This window comes from Carettochelys insculpta, chromosome 1 (genome assembly GCF_033958435.1).
Source record: "Carettochelys insculpta isolate YL-2023 chromosome 1, ASM3395843v1, whole genome shotgun sequence".
NCBI classification, from domain to species: domain Eukaryota; kingdom Metazoa; phylum Chordata; order Testudines; family Carettochelyidae; genus Carettochelys; species Carettochelys insculpta.
Genome location: NC_134137.1, coordinates 122,419,470 through 122,441,565, shown reverse-complemented (window position 1 = coordinate 122,441,565; position 22,096 = coordinate 122,419,470). Strand labels below are relative to the sequence as shown.

The 22,096-nt window shown below is 43.2% G+C and overlaps 1 protein-coding gene across 2 annotated transcripts in view; it reads right to left on the bottom strand.

Annotated features, from left to right (window-relative positions):
- Positions 1 to 21,609, bottom strand: part of EDAR (ectodysplasin A receptor) — a 113,605-nt gene extending 91,996 nt beyond the window's left edge. Inside the window, exons 1-2 of one of the 2 annotated variants that reach the window (XM_074983227.1) lie at positions 21,561 to 21,609; positions 19,602 to 19,738 (exon numbers count right to left, since the gene is read on the bottom strand). The gene's annotated coding sequence lies outside the window, so the exon portion shown is untranslated. Of the gene's footprint in view, positions 1 to 19,601; positions 19,868 to 21,560 lie in introns of those variants that run through there. The other variant, XM_074983231.1, reaches the window with a different exon arrangement.
- Between the last annotated feature and the right edge of the window lie 487 nt (positions 21,610 to 22,096).

The window sequence follows — 22,096 nt, the reverse complement described above, 5'->3', positions numbered from 1 at the left end:
CCTCCGTCCAGGAGGGGCCACGCTGCCGCTTCCCAGCCTGGCTGCCCGCCTGGCTGGCCTGGCTGCTCTGGCTCCCCTTGGGAGGGGGTCCTCTGGGGGCGCTGGGGGGGCTGCCGGGCAGCCATGGCAGGTGCTGGCCCTGTTCTGGGTGGCTGAGGGACGTGCAGGCTGGCCGCGTGTCTGGGCTGCTGCCTGCACGTTCCCTCAGCTTCCTGCACAGGAAGGGAGGGGGAGGGGACCTTTAAGGGGCCGCTCCACACGGCCACCATTGAGCTGAGGGGTTGGAGAGAGCGTCTCTCAATCCCTCAGCTGATGGCCGCCATGGAGGACCCCGCAATTTCGATATTGCGGGACGCTCAACAACTACACGGTCCCTACTTCGACGTTGAACGTCGAAATAGGGCGCTATTCCCATCCCCTCATGGGGTTAGCGGCTTCGACGTCTCGCCGCCTAACGTCGATGTTAACTTCGAAATAGTGCCCGACACGTGTAGCCGTGACGGGCACTATTTCGAAGTTAGTGCCGCTACTTCGAAGTAGCGTGCACGTGTAGACACGGCTATTGAATGTCACTCTTTTTCTATTTGAAGAGAGACTGGCTTTGTTCCAGTCAATGTATCGACCACACAAATGGAAACTTTCTTGGTATACTTGAGCTTCTTAGCAAGTATGAAGACCATTTATCACGTCATGTTAAGCATATTCATGAATCACAAGAGAGTGGAAAACACATGCAAGTCCATTATCTGCCTGCCAAAGTGGGTTTATTGAGTTGTGTGGGACATTTGTGCAAACAACAATTCTTGAAGAGATACAACATGTGAAGTGTTTTCAATTATTATTGATGGTACTCCAGGCTTCAAATTAAATTTTCAATTCTGCATTGGCCAAGACTATGACAATGGATCCAATATGGCTGGGAAGTCGAAGCAGTCCTTCTTAAGCAAAATCCAAACAGTATTTTCTCCAATTGTGGCAACCACACACTAAATTTTGTCTGTGCTGATTGTGCTGAATCACACAAGGAAGCAATCAGACACTTGGAACAATCCAGCAATTGTACAATCCCTTCAGTAGCAGCCCTTGAAAGTGGGAAATACAGAAGCAGCATCTGCCTGTTTCCCTTCACAGCATGTCGACAACAAGATGGTCAGCGTGAACTGATGGTGTGAAACCAGTTGCACAGCATTTGGACTCTGTGAGAAAGGCTTTAAGTGAGCTTGAATCTCTTACCCTCACAGTACAGACTCCCGCTTAGCTTAAGTCAGTTCAGAAGTATACATCCAAATTTGAATGCATCTTAATGAATAAAATAGCTAAAAATGATCCATGAAATTGATCTCATAATTAAAGCGCACAATCCTACACTAGCTGTTGAAACGGATAAAATTGAATGACTTCTTAAATATATTCAAAAGCTTCATGATCAATGGGATGCAATCCTTTGAGTCCAAATTAGTAGCACAAGGTATTAACATTTCATCTGCATTTTATACCAATTGCAGCCTAACATCTCAGTCTGATGCAGAAAGGCGCTATTGAGACTTTTTTTTTTTGTTATTTCTGATTCCGTCAAGTCTGGTCTTACACGTCAGTTATAAATGAGATTGCACACAACAAAGCCAGAAAAGCATTCCTAAAATGAAGAATTTTGCTTGCAGTGGAAACTCACAAAGTTACATTTTTAATATTCATGCTGTTGGCATAATGACTGACTTGTTAATAAATAAAATGTTTCAAGTTAGATAAGTTAGGAGCCTGGGGCTGGGGCCTCTAAACTCAAAGTAGCTGGGGCATTTGCCATTCTCCGAGAGGGCCTATGTATATCCTTCTGATGGAATGGTCCAGGAGCAGAGTGCAGATATACAGAACATAAGAACCCCAAAAGACAATCAAAACTCTTCAATAGAGAAAGACTATTACTCAACCATAAACTCAGAGACAGATTTTTGCCACCCTTATTTACGCTGAGTCATATCAGTCATTGAAATCAGTAGGCCTACATCTGGAGTAAGGAAGTAGTCCACATGAATAAAAGTGGCAAAATCTCTAACTAAAAACAAAATAGCTTAGGGTGAGAGCACATATCATAGTTTATAAACTATATTATCAGTTCCATTCTTCTACTTCAGAATGTGGAAGTTTAGAAACAGTTACGGGATGCAGCCACTTCACACATGCCACATGTTCCTTCTTCACTTATTATCATTGAATACTTTATTTCTCTCAACCAACCTTGACTATACCTGGTTTTTTTGTATTCTGAAATTAATATAAATGTAATGTTAAATATCTATATATAGAGAGACACAAATATGCTATTTAGCTGACTAAGAACTAAAGACTCCCATACTAGTTTAATCTCAGGGTTCACTGGCAAATTTTCCTCTCAGTCCACGTATTGAAGGAGTAGCACGTTTCCTTTTATAAATGAAGCAGGAAATTTATCGGTAGGCATTTGGAATATGTCAAATGTATATTGACTTTGTTTATATAGTTGATACATTTGCTTGTATTTGACAACTAATATGTTGTACTCTGTTTAAAATAAGTAATAATGTACTATATGTCAGTGGTATCTAAGACATTAGAAATTATGTTTAATAAGCAAATGGAATTTTACAAAATTCCACTAGAATATTCTTTTTAATTTCACATATATTTATGGAAATTATAAGAAGGAAAAGTTAAAGTTGCTAACATTTAGGAGTTCATTCAGCAATTCCATTTCAATAATCTGCTACTCACACGTTACTTTGACTTTTATATATCATTGTGCAAATTTCATTAAGAGACCCTGTTAGATTTGGATAAGTTGAGTGCAATTTTAAAAAAAAACAAAATTCTAAGTTCTTTGTTTCCCCCACCCGACTTTTCAGTCAGCCTAACAAACTAAATTGGACAAAGCTCTATCAAATATTCTGTAACAGATAATCCTGCGATGACAGGGGAATGCACTGGGTTATCTGCAACACAATAAGTCTTTTGCTATTATTACTTATTCGTATTTTCTTAGCACCTAGAGCACGGGTGGGCAAAGCTTTTGATCTAAAGGGCACCTCTCGGTATGGAAATTGTACAGAAAGCCATGATTGTGCATGAAATTTGGGGTTGGAGTGCAGGAAGGGGTGAGGGCTCTGGCTGGAGGTGGGACCTGGGAAGAGCAGTTTGGGATTCAAGAGAGTTTGAAGCATCGGCGGCGGATCCAGGAGAGACAGGGGTTGGGCTGCAGTAGGAGACTGAGGGTTCCAGCTGGGGATGTAGGATCTGAGGTAGGGCAGGAGATGAGAGGCTTGGGGTGCAGAAGGGTGTGCCAGGCTGATATGGAGGGGTTCAGATGGTAGGGGAGGGATCAGGTCAGGAGCAGGCAATCTGGGGGCCTGGGAGGAACTCATGGGTGCAAGCTCTGCATGGTGCTTAAGTCAAGCAACTGGAACTCGCAGCTTATTCCCCTGCTGGCTCCTACACAAGCTTGGTCTACACTCACCGCGGAAGTTCGACCACTTAGGTTTGATCTTCCAGGATGCATGACAAGGTGTCGAGGTGTCAAGGTGTCAGTGCTGACCCAGGAACTCCTTGCAAGCCGCAAGAACTGAGGAATGCCGACAGGAGGAGCATTCCCATCGGTATTCTGCAATGAGGACAGGGATGAATATCAAAGGCTGCAAAATCGATTTTTGGTACACAATTGGCATATCTAAAATTGCATAGCAGCCCTTGATATTCAAGATAAGTGTAGACCCAGCCAATGATGTGGCCAGGTTGCTATGCACACTGCCCCATTCACAGATGTCACACTCTCCTGACCGTGACAAGTGGGAGCTGGGAGAGTGTTTGAGCTGGGGGATGTGTGGAGCCATGTGGAGCAAAGAAGAGAGCTGCCCAGTCCCACTCTCTGGTAGGAACCTGAGGGCTGGAGTAAAAGATCTGATGGGCCAGGCTCAGCCCATGGGCCATAGTTTGGCCTCCCCTGGACATAGAGAGCCCCCCCTCCCCCAGACTCCTGACTGTGACAGGTGCTATGCATACATCCATCTCTAATTTCCTGATGAGAATATAGTGCTTGGCTTGTATGTAATGGGGGTAGGTAGAGGTGAAAAGATTAGAGAGAAAACCTCTTTGCAATTAAAAATAATATTCCGCGTGTATGAGCTTTCATCCATCCTACAATTATATGTAGCTAAACTGATGATAAGCAAAACAAAAACCATAAGATCTGCTACATAAAATTAGCTTCTATAGTTAACAGAATCTGAGACAGATTTCCATAAAATCAAGAACCATATGGCAACCATAGTGGACAACTGTAGTCCTTCCAAGAATTTTTGTTTCAAAAGGGATTGTAAGAAAATTTGCAAGTATTACCTCCCTCTTCCATGGTTCTGTCTATTATGTTTAACACCGAGAGAGAGTTGTATGTAGACAAATACACTGTTGTGCAGTACATTTAGAGGTTAGCTCAAGCCTTTCTATTGAAAGTTTTCTTTAAGTAAAACTGTGTCACTTATATCTCATTTTATGAAATATTTTAATATATAAATACATCTGAGAGGAAATATGGAATGATTGGGTTTACACAGTGCCTTTTATTTTTTAACAAAAAAAGAGGTCCTGGTATACAGCTGGATCCCTGATCCCACTCTGATGGCTGGGGTTGATGAGGCGCCAGTACTTATTACCAGCAGCTACAGATGCAAAAAAAAAAAAGAAAAAAAGACAAAGCACTAGGTTTGCAAGCCATCGTATTTTGGAGATATGCTAAAGTATGTTCAGGATCTACACCCACACACGAAATTTATTTTTATAAACTGCTACATTTGATTCAAAACTGAATCTGCGTTAACCAGCGAAGAAGACAATGACACCACCAGCTTGTTACGAGTAATAACAACAATGACCTGGCACCACAGTGCTTCACGAAGACTTTCTAACCAGTATGATTTTTTTTTACATTGTTTCTACCAAATCAAAATACCCATGCGTGAACCCTTTTCAGACAGACTTACATTGAGAACCATGACTTCTTCACTATTGTAGCTGCTGAGGACTGAGAAACCTGTATATGAGATTCCTTAAACCTGTGTTATCCTTGGTACAATTTTCTCTCATGAGATACTCTGTGTCATTCCAATTTCTGAGGTGAGGATATTCTGACATCCACTCTTATCATTGTGCTACTTTTAGTCTTCTTCCAGTGCCACCTTAGACACCACACAAGTTGATAGACAGAAAGAGAATGTGGAGTTATGTAAATTCAGAGGCTGATACTGAAAAGGTGGAACAGACTGGGTAATGTGGGAAGCAGTGAGAGTAGTGAAGGAGCAATCCAACGTTCAAATTATGTGGAAGAAACCTTTGAAGTCTCATCAGCCCAGTGCTTAAAAAACACACACTCAACCTGTACTGAAACTGGAGAAACTGAGTGTCTGACTGCAATTTATTGATGCATTAGTAATGAAAAGATATTACAGATTCCGCAACATCTTTAGGTTTTGCTCAATAGATCTGTCATCTTATCTTCTAAAATTAGATCCATATATTGTTCTGGAGCCATGTGAGAGGCTGCCATTTAATATAAAAAATATAAAATAACTTGATTATTTCTGAGCCTGTAATCAAAAGCTGATATTTCAACATATTTTAATAACATTTTCACGAACAATTTTGCAAACATGTTGTTTCATTTTTCAATTAGTTCTTCTGTTTGACAATGGGTGTGTTGCCATTATCAATATGTTTTATCACTCTTAAGCTGTGTCTACACGTGCACACTACTTCGAAGTAGCGGCACTAACTTCGAAATAGCACCCGTCGCGGCTACACGCGTCGGGCGCTATTTCAAAGTTAACTTCGACGTTAGGCAGCGAGACGTCGAAGTCGCTAACCTCATGAGGGGATCGGAATAGCACCCTACTTCGACGTTCAACGTCGAAGTAGGGACCGTGTAGACGATCCGCGTCCCGCAACGTCGAAATTGCCGGGTCCTCCATGGCGGCCATCAGCTGGGGGGTTGAGAGATGCTCTCTCTCCAGCCCCTGTGGGGCTCTATGGTCACCGTGGGCAGCAGCCCTTAGCCCAGGGCTTCTGGCTGCTGCTGCAGCAGCTGGGGATCCATGCTGCAGGCACAGGGTCTACAACCAGTTGTCGGCTCTATGTATCTTGTGTTGTTTAGTGCAACTGTGTCTGGGAGGGGCCCTTTAAGGGAGCGGCTTGCTGTTGAGTCCGCCCTGTGACCCTGTCTGCAGCTATGCCTGGCACCCTTATTTCGATGTGTGCTACTTTGGCGTGTAGACGTTCCCTCGCAGCACCTATTTCGATGTGGTGCCGCGCAACGTCGAAGTTGAACATCGATGTTGCCAGCCCTGGAGGACGTGTAGACATTATTCATCGAAATAGCCTATTTCGATGTTGCTACATCAAAATAAGCTATTTCGATGTTGGCTTCACGTGTAGACGTAGCCTTAGTACTACTTACATTGCAAAGCACTGTAGAGCACAGTACAGCATGGTCCTGAGAGCTACTGAATGACTGCAACCCCCGCTGAAGTCAGCACATCCCTCAGGATTTGACCTAAGACTTAATTAATCTATGGGCAGAATTTCAGTGATAGGACACGTTTGTATTTTTCATACACAAAGAGCAACATTTCAGCATATGGAAAAGAAGAAAGAAAGAACAAATATAAATCTCCATGAGAGACGGCAGTGTGATAAGACCCATACTTTTCATATAGTACAATGGACCTGCAACAGTGAGAAAGAGAAACTCCTTACTGTTAAAAGTACAGGCTCTAAGCCAAAAAAGTTCTTAAGCATAAGTAGTCCCATTGGTTTCTAGGAAACTACTCATATGCTTAAAATTATCAGAGGCCATGTCTACACTATGAGATAAATTTGATTTTTAATAGAATCAATCATTTAACCTCGATATTATGAATTCAAATTATGTCTACAAAGCTTCTTGAAATTTGACCCACTTTTTTTCTGTGTCGAATCTCCATGTCCCCATTAACCTGTGCAAGTTCGACAGTATGAGCAGTGCATTGTGAGTAGCTATCCCACAGTGCCATATCCTCAGTTGCTTGTGCGTGTTTCATGTTTGAATCCCAGAACTCCAAGCACTGTTCCAGAATTCACAGCTTCAGTAACCATGCGAAAAAAGAACTGGAGATTGCACCATTTCCTGCTACAGAATTGCAGCGCAAGCATGGATTCCCAAACACTCCAACCCATAGCACACATCATTTTGGCAACCACACTGGCTGTTGCACAATTTTTCCTTCAATTAAAAAGCTCACTGACTGGTACTGTAATGGTGCTGCTGCTGCTGATGATGATGAAGAAGATGAAGTTTTGAAAGAGCAAATCTCCCAACTGCGGTCCAAGAATTCATAGCTGCTGGCTGCCATAAATGCATTACTGGCAGTGGAGCAGCGGTTTTGGACTCGTGAGGCTGGCACTGGTGGGACTGCATCGTTTTGGAGTCCTGAGATGACCAGCAGTGGGTGCAGAACTTTTGCATGCACAAGTCCACTTTTATAGAACGTTGAAATGTGCTGGTGCCCACTCTGAAGCGCAGCAACACAAAAATGAGGCCGGCTTTAACAGTACAGAAGCGAGTGGCAATTGCACTGTGGAAGTTTGCAACCCCTGACAGTTACCGGTCAGTGGCAAATCAATTCAGGGTGGGCAGATCTACAGTGGGGTCCATGGTGAAGGAGGTGGCCCATGCAATCTGTTGGTGTCTCCTTAGGAAGACTATGACCCTGGGAGATGTACAAGCCACAGTGGATGGCTCCGCTGCCCAGGAGTTTCCTAACTGCAGTGGGGCAATAGATGGCATGCACATCCCCATCATGGCCCCATCCCACCTGGCCTCAGAGAATATTAATCGAAAGAGGTACTGCTGCATGGCCATGCAGGGGTTGGTAGATCCCAAAGGTCATTATATCGACTTCAACGTTGGCTGGTCAGCGAGGTTTCACAATGTGTGCATATTCCAAAATTTGGGACTGTACCAAAAACTCCTGGATGGGACTTTTTTACCCATCAGAAAGTCAAGAATGGTGACATAAAGATGCCTGTTGTCATATTGGGCGACCCTGCTTACCCTCTGCTCCCCTGCCTTATGAAATCCTACACAGGAACCCTGGATCCCAGCAGGGAAAACTTTAATCACAGACTCAGCAGGTGCAGAATGGTGGTGGAATGCGCCTTTGGTCATTTAAAAGTGAGGTTCAGATGTTTATTGATGTGTTTGGACCTTTCTGAAGGTAATGGCCCCACCGTGATTACAGTGTGCACTATTTTGCACAACATTTGTGAATCAAGGTGGGAGACTTTCCTGTCAATCTGGAATTCTGAAGCTGAGGCCACAGGCAGAGCTTACTCGCACCTGCCTACACAACCATCCACCAGTAGCCACACTGAGGCAGCAGCAATAAGGGATTCTCTCACACACATGCTGCCGATGTATTTCTCTGACATACTGCCAATACATCATACTGTGTCAAAACGAATGAATGCTTTTACTTGGTGGAAGGGGGTTAAGTTGCAGTAAGTAAAATCCATGTGGTGGGCAGCTGTGCCTTCAACTGCCCCCTCTCACTCCTCCTTGTTCCCTCAGCCACACGCCTGCTGCAGACCAAGAAGTATCAGTGGCCAGCTGTGCCTTCAGCCCTCGCCCAGTGGCCTGTTTTGATTTGTGTTCCCCCTCCCCACTCCTGCACGCCACAAAATCACACTGAGCTCAAAGTGATGCTTTTATTTTCAGAGGACAAGAGGTTTAAGCAGCTGGGAAAAGAAGCCTTCTCAAGGGTGCTTGAATAGCCTTTTGCAGTGACCCTTGGGGCTGGAGCGGCAGGGTAGCCTTGCCCTTCCTCCCTGTGTGCAGGGACCATGATGACTGTGGGTGGGCGACCTCTCCTCAGGGAACTCTGGCCAGCATGTATCGGCTGCTGCACTGCTGGGTTGGGAGTGCCTCTGCAGCTGCAGCAGGGAGTGCAGGACCTCTGTTTGCTCTGTAACTGCCATTGCGAGCTTTGCCGCAGCCTCACTCTGCTTTCCCACTTGCTGCTGCTGGAGGTCAAGCATTGTCTCGTTACACTCTGCTTGACTCAGATGCTTTTCACTGTAGCATGATGCCACTGAGCAGCATCCTTTGTCAGCCTGGGGTGCTCTGCCTCAGACTTTTCCATATGCTGCAGAAGATCTTGTTTGCGTTTTTTTCATCTACAACTCTTTGCTATGCTGGGCATTGGCTCTGGAAAATGAAGGTCAAAATTAAGATACAATTTACACAATGTGCTTTGAAATGCAGTGAATAGGTCTCTGTGTCTACTATCAATGAAACTTTACATTTGAAGGATACTGACAGCTTATTAAGGATGGGATAGTAAGTGTGCATTTCACAATCCATTGCATTGCTTTGTGGACATGGTAAGCTATAAGCAATTGTCCGCTTTTTGGGGGAGGAGGAGGTCTGCAAAGCAGGGGAAGCTGTCAGGTGTCTTGAGGGTGTCCTGTGGCAGGGCAATTTTTTTTTGGCCATTCCTGGAGAAATTCCACCCCCCCCCCCGCCCCGAGTCATCAAGCTGCATATAGGGGATGGTGGGGAAGGGTTCCGTTACAGCTGCATGGATGGCTGCATGGGGGGGATTCGACGTACGAAAAAAGTAGTGTAAAGAAAAAAATGGCTGGATGTAGAGCGACATGGGAGGAGACAAGCCCAGCAGAGCCCTGCAGCCATGGGGGATTCCTGAAAATAAATGCTGCTTGGAAAGGGACATGGGATGGGAAATGCCCAGCAGAGCATGGCAGCCGCGAGGAGCCAGAGAGTCCTGAAAAATCAAAAGAAATGCTGGAAAAGAAATGCTTGGGGAAAGGGACATGGGATGGAGAAGGCCCAGCAGAGTCCAGGAGCCATGGAGCGTGAGAGATTCCTGAAAAATGAAAAGAAATGCTGGGGGAAAGGGACCTGGGGGAGAAGCCCCACAAAGCCTGCAAACTGTGTTGTGGGGTGGGGAACAGAATGCCTACCGGCTGCTGCAGACCAGTGTTAAAGGGCAGGAAGCATGCTTAAAAAAAAAAGCATGTTAAAAAAAAACCAGATGCAAATTCCCATGCCTCTGCAGGTTGCCAAAGAAGACTCCACCCTCCTAAAACTAACAGATAGGGAGCAAGAACAGCTACTCCTTCTGTGTGACAAAAAGCCTGGAAAATGTGCTAAAGTCCGTGTGGTGCCATGACACCAGATCACAACCTGTTTGCCTGGAATGGCAAGGTGTGCTACCAGGGAAGCCGCAATAAGTCAGACCTGCCCAAGAGTGCCTGGATGAGACCTTGAAGGAGATCTCCAAAAAGGAGAAGCGCTCCATCCCAAGAACCGTTAGCACGCTGTTCTGAGGAGCAAGAACCACAGCTAGCAAACCTGTACATATGCACAATCCGATGGCTTTACCCACCCCCAACCCGCTTCTAGCATGCAGAATAAATACTCACCTGAACTCCTTGGTCCTGAGGGCTTGCGGGACGAGCGTGGAGGTGACCACCATGGAGGGGACCGTTTCCAGGTCTATGGTGAAGAGCTCTGGGATGTCTGGCACAACTTCCTCCTCTGTCCCATGCTCATTGCCCCCTTCTGCCTCTCCATTGCCCTCTTCTTCCAGGCTGCCCTGCTCTTCTGGACTCATCCCAAACTCCATGCCATGGCCTCTACGGCTACGTCTACATGTGAAGCCAACATCGAAATAGCTTATTTCGATGTAGCAACATCGAAATAGGCTATTTCGATGAATAACATCTACACGTCCTCCAGGGCTGGCAACGTCGATGTTCAACTTCGACGTTGCGCGGCACCACATCAAAATAGGCGCTGCGAGGGTACGTCTACACACCAAAGTAGCACACATCGAAATAAGGGTGCCAGGCACAGCTGCAGACAGGGTCACAGGGCGGACTCAACAGCAAGCCGCTCCCTTAAAGGGCCTCTCCCAGACACAGTTGCACTAAACAACACAAGATCCACAGAGCCGACAACTGGTTGCAGACCCTGTGCATGCAGCATGGATCCCCAGCTGCCGCAGCAGCAGCCAGAAGCCCTGGGCTAAGGGCTGCCGCCCACGGTGACCATAGAGCCCCGCAGGGGCTGGAGAGAGAGCATCTCTCAACCCCCCAGCTGATGGCCGCCATGGAGGACTCGGCAATTTCGACGTTGCGGGACGCGGATCGTCTACACGGTCCCTACTTCAACGTTGAACGTCGAAGTAGGGCGCTATTCCGATCCCCTCATGAGGTTAGCGACTTCAACGTCTCGCTGCCTAACGTCGAAGTTAACTTCGAAATAGCGCCCGACGTGTGTAGCCGCGACGGGCGCTATTTCGAAGTTAGTGCCGCTACTTCGAAGTAGCGTGCACCTGTAGACACAGCTTACAAGTGTCATAATTCAGACTGGGCTCTGTGGTGGGGTTGCTCCCCATATGCATGTGCAGCTGTTGATAATAGAGGCAGGTCTGCGGAGCCGCCCCGACCACTGGTTGGCTTCCCAGACTTTCTGATAGGCCTGCCAGAGTTCTTTCCCCTTCACCCAGCACTGCATAGAGCCCCGGGAGGAACCTTGGGTGGTCATCTCGTGTGACATCTGATCATAGATGGCCACGTTTTTCTTGGCCACCTGAAGTTTCTTCGCCACCGATTGGTCTCCCCAGATGGCAATAATATCCAGAATTTCCTGGTGGGTCCAAGCTGGGCTCTCTTTTGAGCCTGAGAAGTGCTAGGCAGATCACTACCCTGAGTGCTCATGATAGCAGAAGATGGCTACCAATGCAATTGCCACCTATGCCGTGCAATGGCTACGGATGTGGTGAGATGTGATGGGCAAAGGAATTTTTTCATAATGGGTACCCTTTAGATTTGTAGGGCTGGGCTGCTGAACTCTAATTCAAATTCTAATTCAAATTCAATCAAAACTTCATGGGCTTCCTTTGACTTCCTTCCTCCATCCCTCACATGGATGGAGAGCAGCACACAATAATACGGCCATACTTGGAGGGTCACTGCAGAGCTTTGTGGGATACGTATGGGACACTTCTGGAGACTAATAAATTTGAAGTAAGGACATGGTGCTCCCACACTAGCCTTGGTTTGAGATTTTAAATTTGAATTTGACACTATACCCATCCTGTAATATCAATATTTTGTAATCGGTATTATGGCTCAATAAACTGAATGATAGTATTAGCTGTGAAGACAGTCAAGTTTTTACATTGTGCTAACACCCTGAAATTCAAATTTATCTCCTAGTGATGATGGAGCCTGAATGTTTATATGCTTTTCTGGCTCAGCCTGTGTACAGAAATCTGAATCATAACATCTCCCCCACTTCTATATGGTTACATATATCCCAGAAAGAAAAAAAAGAGAAAGTTAAAAAAAAAACTTGTTTCAATCCTTGTAGTTCACAGTCTTTCTGCTAAAATAATAAATTTTTTCAAGTCAGCGCTGTCTATTCTAGAAGTTCCTGGTAGGTGGAAAAGAACAGTAATTCCATGCCTCCTGCCCCTTGCATCTTCAGAGCTGCCATTTAAAGTTTACATTTTATTTCTTTTAATCTTTTTTTATTAGTGAATATGCTTACAACAATTCTGGTTTGCTACAGATGGTTTCCTGTTATTTCTGCCAAATGTAAAATAGCTATAAAACTTGAAACGCTTTTGGTGCTGTCACTGCTTGAAAAATTGCATCTATGGAAGAAAATTAACTATGAGCCTTATCCTTTAATTGCTTTAATCTTATTTCGTAAGTGAACTTTTTTTTAACTCCCAGCCCACCTCAAAGCTTCCGATATGTAACTATTTTTGCCCTTTAGGTTATGTTATTTCAGTGAGGTATATAATGTGTTCATTAGCAACAACAAAAAGATGAGAATTATCTGCTTGCATTTCAGGTCCAAATCAACAACCCCCATCTTTAGCTAACAAGAGCAGTGCCTGTGGCTCAGCTTCACAAAATATGTAATCTAGTCTCTGTTAGAAAACATAAAAGGTGCTGGTTGCAACCATTTATTTTGCCTGGAGACAAAATAATATAAAATGGTTTAGTTACTCCCACGGGGCCAAATCTTTCACTCCCAGTACAGGCAAATCTCCCACTCAGATCAATGGAAGTTTTATTTGAATAAGTAAAGAATAGACTAGAAGTTGTTCAAGAGAAAATTAAATGTAAGGTCCTTGAAGCATGAGTGTAGGGACACACTCAGTGTGTGCGTGCGTGTGTGAGAAAGAGACAGAGAACACACACAGTGGCTATAAAGCATATAATTAGCAGGAATCTGGGAAAAGCCATATTCCTCACAAGCAGAGAAGCTCTGAGTGAATTATATGTATTCTCCCAAGCGTGTGCCAAAAAGTTTGTGTCATCTGCCATTTAATATAAAAATTACAAAATCTTTGATTATTTCTGAGCCTTCAATCAAAAGCTGAAATTTCAACATATTTAAATAAAATTTTCAGGACCAATTTTGCAAACGTTTCATTTTTTCAAATAGCTCTCCTGTTTGATGACTGGTGTTGCCATTATCAATGGGGCTGTGTCTACATTTGCATTCTCCTTCGAAAGAGGAATGCAAATGGGGAACATTGAAAATGCAAATGAGGCACTGATTTACATATCTTTTGCTTTATTTGCGTAATCTCTTTTCAAAAGAGATTCTTTCGAAAGAAAAAAGCAGTGTGGATGGGGCTCTTTTGAACATAAACCCCATCTTTGAAAGGCCCCTTCTTCTTATTTTGTTTCAGGAAGACTGGTTCTTTCGAATATGGTGTTTATTTTTGAAAGCGCCCTGTCCATACTGTTTTTTTTTCTTTCAAAAGAACCTCTTTTGAAAAGAGATTATGCAAATGAATCCTGAGATATGTAAATCAGTGTGTCATTCGCATTTTCGATTTCCCTCATTTACATTCCTCTTTCAAAAGAGGAATGCAAGTGTAGACACAGCCAATACGGTTTATCACTCTTAGTACCACTTACATTTCAAGACACCTTGGAGCACAGGACAGCATGGTCCTGGGAGCTATTGAATGACTGAAACCCCCACTGGAATCAGCGTCCTCAGGATTTGATCCACGAGTTATTTAATTTATGGGAAGAATTTCAGCATTTCACTCATTTTCCAGAAAAGAATTATTGTGAAAATGTTGTAAATAATTAATTTTCTTCTTTTTTTTCTGCTATTTTTCACATTTTCCTACTAATAAGGCTTGGTTCATTTAACTGCCATGAATCTGCCTGTACAGGACTTGGAGAGGAAAAAAAAAGTAAATGTTAGCCACCTCTTAAAATTATAGAAAGTGTAAATGTATAAATATATAAGTGATATTGCAATTCATTTTAGGGCTGGAAGCAATTACTGAGAATCCTGATGGAAATTTGGGGCTCTGCTTTTTCCACTGAATTAAGACTCACATTTTTAGCCTTAGTGTTGTTCTGGTGGGCTACATCTACACTTCCAAATGGCCATGCTAATGGCCAAATAGAAGAATACTAGTGAGGTGCTGAAATAAATACAGCCCCTCATTAGCATACCAACCGCTACCGTGCTTTGAAAGTGCCACGTATTGCTTGCCCGCAGCTTGTCTACACAGGGGTCCTTTTCAAAAGGACCCTGCAAATATCAAAATCCCCTTATTCCTATCAGTGGGAAAAGAGTTTGGCCAGTGTTACAATGCTTTTGAAAACCCCATCTTATATCTATTTTATGATGAATAAAGGTCCCATGTTTTAGGACATATAATAACTATTTCTGACTATTGGAAACAATAGCCTAGTGTCTGTTGCTTGGCTATTTTTAAGAAGCCATCAATTTCATCTGCACTCTGTCTGAAGTTCTCTTAATACTCTCTCCTTTCTTCCTGCCAGGATGCTTGATCTTGATGCAGAATTCATTTGTATCTCATGACCTTCAGCGACAGATACCAGTCTTTGCGGAAGAAGTGCTGGGGTAGAGAGATTCAGGTGCTGCCCAGCTGATTAGCAGAGTACCCGCAGATACCCACAGCCGGCAGTGTGTGTTTCTAGTCGTGATTCACATCTACACATGCCTTGGTGCACATAACAAACATTTATTTATCCCATGGATGGAAAAAATTAGCGGGAACACTGTTTATCATTTAGTAAGTTCTGATAGCACTGCTGGTCCTATTCTATCTCCTAGGCAGTGGATTCTCTACACAATTAAAAGACAAAATGGTACACTATGTATCAGGTTTTTACAAAAGAACACTGCTGGCATTTCCTAAAGTATTAAATACACTCTTTCTTAAATATTAGGCCTTCATTTTATTTTAACGTCCATATATCTTAGGTAGGCACGTTATATGGATGTTAAAATAAAGTGAAGGCCTGATATCCTCTACCAACCAAAAAAGGAAACTAACAACATCTGTGAATCCTAAACCAAAACTCCTGTCCCAGGCAGAATTTTCATCCTGAAAAAGGAGGCATGCCAGAGACTCCAAGAAGTCCACTCAGCATATCTCTGTTGCTGTTGATTTGACATGCAAGGTGCTCAAATAATATGGTATTGCACTGCAGTATAGACCCTACAGAAATAAATAGATGGATGGATAGTTGAAGGGACTGAATTCTAAAATTCTAAGCTTTGCTCAAAAATTCCGCTTTAAGACAGTTCAAAAAGCAGCAATCACAAGCACCAGGGCAGGGGATATGTATCCACCTCTCTATAGATATTCTGAAAGCCAAAACCCTCACACAACTTCTTAAAAAGTGATAAGAGACAATGCTTTAAACTAGTCTTTGTTAGCCTTTTGTTCATTATTTCCAATACACTCACTTAGAAATTTGAAGATAGTGTTTCCCTCTTCCACCTTCATTCAGATATTCTGTTCAGAAACAAATTGAAACACAGTTTCAACTTATAAAGCAGATAATTATGCCAAATGAAATCTGTGCAGTGGTTAGCTGTTGAAGTTAGTAGAGTTCTGGAAAGAGTTTGGTTTTTAATTGCTGCGTTGGAGCCAGTGAGAAGGAGCACAAAACATTTGTGCCGCGTCTAGATTAGCAAGTTCTTATGAAATATTTTTCAAAAGGGGCGCCTTCTAAATATCCATCAGGCTGTCTACTCATAAAAGCGTTCTTTCTACATTAAATCGAAAGAATGTGGCACGCCTTACGAAAGCATTCTTCCACTCCCATTTCAGGAAAAGCGTCCTCTTTCGGAAGCTTTTTTCGAAAGAAAATGTGCATAGACTCTCTTCAAGCCCCTTTTTTCCAAAAGGGCAGTCCTCATGGCACCTGATTTTTCACTCCCTGGCCCATTCTTTCAGAAGAGCGGGGACTGCATGGACGGTCTATTTCAAAAGAGCAGATCACCTCTTTTGATCATCTTTTTTGTGATGGATGCACCCTTTCAAAAGAAGTTCTTTTAGAAGAGATCTTCCAGAAGAACATCTTTCAATGTAGTGTAGACGTAGCCTTGGATCGAAAGTCTGGCCCCAGTGCAGTAATTGGGAGCTTCGCTATTGATTCAAGTGTGTTCAGGGTTTCACCCTTTGAGTTAGATTCAGTAGAGGGACTTAGGTGTGGACTGACACTGTTTAGATACCACTGGCATTCACAATACCACCGGTCAGCTGCCACCTAACGCTTTAGAAATCTACAGTCCCGAGGTACTTATGGGCTTGTCTGCACGGTGCCACAGTGCAGACTCTGGATCAGTGAAAGGTAGTGCTGTGTGTTGTGCTTTGACTTCCCCCTGTAGACCCTGTTGGTGTGACTATGTGAAGGTAAACTAGGTACCTCTCAGTGCACACTGGCAGAGTCTATACAGCACGGTTTTAGTGCTACTCATTAGAGAATTCTGTCATTCAATCCTCCATTGAAAGCACTCCGGCTCTGTGCAGACAAGCCCTAAATTTCCATTGATAAACTCTGCTGGGCATCAATGTTCTGCCACTGGGCAAGCCCATAACCACCTACGTCCTAACACCACCAAGCTGCTCAGCACCTGATTCATGCCTAAACTGCAGCAGGATTCATAACCTAGGTTTTTCTCTTCTATTAGGCCTGATTTGATAGCTGTGCTTAGAAAGACCTAAGAACATAAGTATCAGATGGGGCCCCACGCTAAAGAGAGAGGAGCAAGAGCCACACTTGTGCTTAAAAGCCGGGGGCTTAGGGTACTCTCCTTGCATATGGGAGACCCAGGTGAAGGGATGTGAAGCTTTATCTGCTCACTACCCTGGTGAGAGGGTACTAACCAGGTCAGGTATTCTGATATGAGACTCTTCAACTCTCCCGTGGAAGCTGTTCTACTGTGTGTAAAATACAGACACCTTCATTGTACCAGGGACTGGGTCCTATTTCCCCACCTGTGTGGGCATGTAAACCAGCAGGCTGCAGTCACTTGGTCTCTCTGAGCCAATGAATATTTAGCTGGTTAGTACAAAATGGAACTCCCAGGACTCTAGCATGGTTTGCTTGAATTGGACCCCTTGTGTTCCTTCAGCCATAGGTAGTGCTCATGTTGCTATTTTTCAACCTTGTAACAGAGCAACACAGCTACAATCTGAATCCCAGTTCCATCTTGCCTTGGTTAAAGGAAAATTGTTTACCGAAAATATTAGAAGGAAAGCCTGCCAAGGATGATAAAACAAGAAAAAACATGATCTTCACTGACTGCCTTTTCTTTTGAAAGAATATCCTTTCTGTTAGTTTTCCAAAAGCTGGTTTTGGACCATTACATATCAGCACCAGATTGGTTCAGTTAGAAGCAATGGTCTAGTTCAAAATATTCAAATCCTCCAGGATGTGCAAGACATAAATGTAAATGTATAAAATGTAAATGAACTAATTATCAGAAAGAATGCATCTGTCCTTATGGTGCAACTAATTAACCCAGTATTTTTTGTGACTTCTCCTTCAGGTAATAATTGTGAATTCCTGAAAGAGAACGTCATCCTACACAAATTGACATTAAAATTAAGAGATCATGTTAAAATTAAGAGATCTTTCTATTGCTCGGCTTATGCCAGAGTTCTTTATGATGATAACAACCACATTGTATTTCTGGGTAAAAATATGGACCAGATTCTGATCTGAATTAAACCAGCATAAATCAACTCTACTGAAAAATTATTCTGATTTACACCCGTTTAACTCAGATCAGTTTAACTCAGTATTTGGCTCGCTGAGCACAGTTTGGAGCCAAACAAACTGCTGCCAAAAGTAATTTATTTGCCTATGTACTCTGAAATGTAAATGTACATGTCCTGAGGGAACAGTTACAAACATTAATATTTAATAATTGTTTTCTTCTTGGTGGCTTTCTTAAATGGAGTATTTCACAACCAAAGTTGCTTTTGACTTACACTAATGACAAATTAGTGTATGACAAAGAGAAATTGAATAAGCCTGATCTTAATCATTTGAACTGATTTCCTCTTGTCCACTAAAGCTAATGTCCCTCCTATGGGGTATGACAGTCCATTATTAGGCCCCATCAATATTTCTGACATGGACACATTTCCAGATGTATAAGTGGATATTGCAAAAACCATCACCATTTTTTCTTTTTTTGGAGAGAAGAGGGACTAGCAACACCAGGCCCAGTCCAGCAGCTCTTATTCCAGCTAGTAACAACTGTAAAATTAAGCCCCAGTATTGTACTTTTTCTTTGGCACAAAAATTACCGTTCTCACACCTCTACTCACTTCAGTGGTATAAATCGACTTTTATGGAGCTACACTAGTTTATACCAGCCAAGGATCGGGCCCATTGTCTTACAGAACCCAGCGCTCAAATGCTATCCAGAAGCTGTTTATGCAATCTCCAAAGATCCAGTGTCTACAAAAATTGAAACCAATTTTTCCTTTAGCATATAAAAGTTACCTTGCATTCACTAATCTGCTACAACAGTTTGTGGCTAAACTGTACACTTGTGGGTCTGGTAAAGAACCATGGTTTGCTTTTCCGTACAGGATTTAGGTTCCACAGAGCTCTGTTTTAGCAGGACTGGGGAACAACACCGCTGGAAACAAAACTCAGCATGCTCCTTACGTGTACTTACAGGTCCCTATTTCCCTACATTCATTCAGCCTCACGCCCACCTGGTTCACTGAAGTGTGGCAGTAATATTCTTTGTTCAGAATCGTATTGAAATATCGTAAGGTGTAGGGGCTGCATTTGTTTTCTGGTTTTGAAATAACAGCCCAAAGTATTCTTCTTCTCATATGAGGTCAACATGATGCTGAACACCTCCAAAGAGGCTTGTTGGCTAATGAGGGTGTGGGTACTTTCACTAATTAAAGTCTGAAACACCTTTAACAGGAGGAAACTTTGCTTCTTTAATTAAACGTGCCACTAAGCACTCAGTTTCTAACATGTGTAGAAATAAGAAAGAAGCTCTTTGGCATTAATGCCCTAAGCACAGATGTAAGCTGAAAGACAGTGCTTGTTCAAACTAAGCCTAATCATGACATGCTTTCCAGAAATGTTTCGTGACTGTCATCTCATGACAGTTGCTGTTCTGCCTTGGAACAGTATCTCGTTTATAAGAAAGAGAAAAAATGTATTATATAAAATCTTACCTGACACAGATGTAAGTAACAAAACCGAAATCCAGCCAGGATATCAGTCTCTGAATAAAATGCAAGAAATATCCAATCCAAATAAGACAAGAGGTTTTCACGGGTGGCAAGGGTGGTTCTCAGCCAAATGTTGCATCCTACATGTGTAGAGAATTTGTCAGTGTCCACAGATCCACTCCAATGTGCTGAGATGCAGTATAAACCGTCAGCTGTCAACCCTGCACACACTTGCTCTTTCAGAGGACTTCCCAATAACTTTTCCTTTGCTGTTTTCTCCCTAGCTTCAGAGTTTTGAAAACTAGTGAACGGAAAAGGGGCTTTCTTTCTGCTGAAACTCACCTGCACCACCTAGAGGTGTATCACAAGATTAGAAAAACCAAGCAGCTCTCCTAATCCAATCTGACACCTGCTTTTTCAGTTCACCCCACAACTATTTATACAGCTTATGTACCACTTTCAGGGGCTTTTATTCTTGTCTATAAGCACATGATTCATTTAAAGATTAAACAGATGTTTTTGCCTGTTTGATAATGGGCACACAGAGCCAAATCATGAGTTATAACACAAGAACCCTATTTTTTGTGAAGGTCTCAGGAGGCTACTACAAAACATTTGGAAAGCCATTTGTTCCTAAGATTGGGAAATATGAAATAATGTGCCAAGACTTCTTTAGAAATACATTTTGTTCACATAACAAATAGATTTTAGTACAATTAATGGAAGCTGGGTGGGAATTTTTCAATTCAACTTTTTGGAGGGGCAGGTCAAAAACATCAATTTTGATGAAAATTACTCCCTGTTAGGCTGGAACTTAAGCAGAGATGAGAAACACCACCCCACATGAGCTCTCTGGGTAGAGACACCCAGGGTCAGGCTTCCCCACTTCCAAGTGAGTGCTTGCATCTTTGGGCTGTTGGCCGGTGTGTCTTGTGTTCAGTTCTTGTGTGTGTGTGTGTGTGTTACAACAAATTCACAAGATTCTGGTTTCATTCCACAATGGAACAGACTAATTTTGAAACCTCAAACTTTTCTGCTGAATCAAAATGTCATTTTTCTGGACAACACTTCAGTTAATCCCAAATGCAGTTGTCGGCTCAAGAATAGCTTAGTCTTACAAATTCATCTGTTTACATCCAACATTGAATTTTGGCAGCGTGAGGTGGTTCAGTGAAGAATATTTCTCTGGTAGGAAAATTTAAAAAAGCATTTCAGCTCCTTGGAGTTTTGCAAATTCCATTTAGATTAGGTTTCTGCCGCATAGAATGGAACAGCTCAGCAGCTGGGCTGAGCACCAAACTCATGGGCTAGGACAATGTCCAAAAGATGTAGAGGCATTGCTTTGCATTAAAAACTTGCATGCAAATGGCACCTTCACTTGCCTCACCTTGTCAGCCTCCGTATTTGTGACTTGGTATGAAACTATCATTCAAGATTGTTTTATACATTTAAGGATTCTTCCAAATAAAATGTCTGTCACTCCCAAGAAGCAATGACCCTCCGGGAGTACTGCAAATGGCCGCAGATTCATATGCAGATTAAAAACCAGAGGTGCCAGCACTCAGCCCTTCTGGAATTGTGACTGGCCTGCCACTTCCATTCTGCTTGGCAGTAGCCCTTGCCAAAGTCCTGGTATGAGAGACAGCACTCTCTGACCTCTTAATTGCTCATTGGCTGCTATCAGCTGCAGGCAACTGAATTCCAGCTCCATTCCCCCTGCTGAGCTGAGCAGATGAAAATAGGGAGTTAGCCGGAAGCCACAGCTGAGAACAAGTATCAGAGGGGTAGCTGTTAGTCTGTATCTGCAAAAACAACAGGAAGTCCTGTGGCACCTTATAGACTAACGAAGCGGATCTTTGCCCATGAAACCTTATGCTCCAAAAAGTCTGTTAGTCTATAAGATAAGAACAGTAGCTCTGGTAGAGCAAAGGAGTCTAAGCAATAGGCAGAAGATGAACTTACCCTTCTACAGCCAAAAAAGGGGTGCAGGATTGGAGAAACTTGAGCTGTGAGGACCAGCAGAGGACACTGGGGAAATCAGCTGTGCAGGGGGATGAGTTGAAAACTTCCTTTTGCCAAGTGAGTTTGTTTCATTTAGCTTAGCAGCAAGTCTGATGGAAAAAATAACAAAGGCTTGTTCATATTAGTTTGTTAAAATCATGATTACAAGCAGTTTTTTGAGGTATATTAATGACAGAGCGTAATTAGGACACATACTACATGTGCTTTCTACCAAGTGATCTGAACACCTCCTTTGGTTCATGTGCATGTGGACAAAATATTTTCTATTGAGTGTTTACTTAATGAGCTTTCCCCCTTTGGTTCTCACTCTGAACATCCTGATGGAAGGGGGATGCTGTAAGGCCCCAAGGATAGAGTGCATACACTTGGTCGGGGCAAGGGAAAGGATGGTCATGGCAAAGGAGATATAAAGAAACTCCAAGCTATACCCTTACATAGCTGGTGAGGGGATTGGGAAGCATTTACAACAGCGAAGA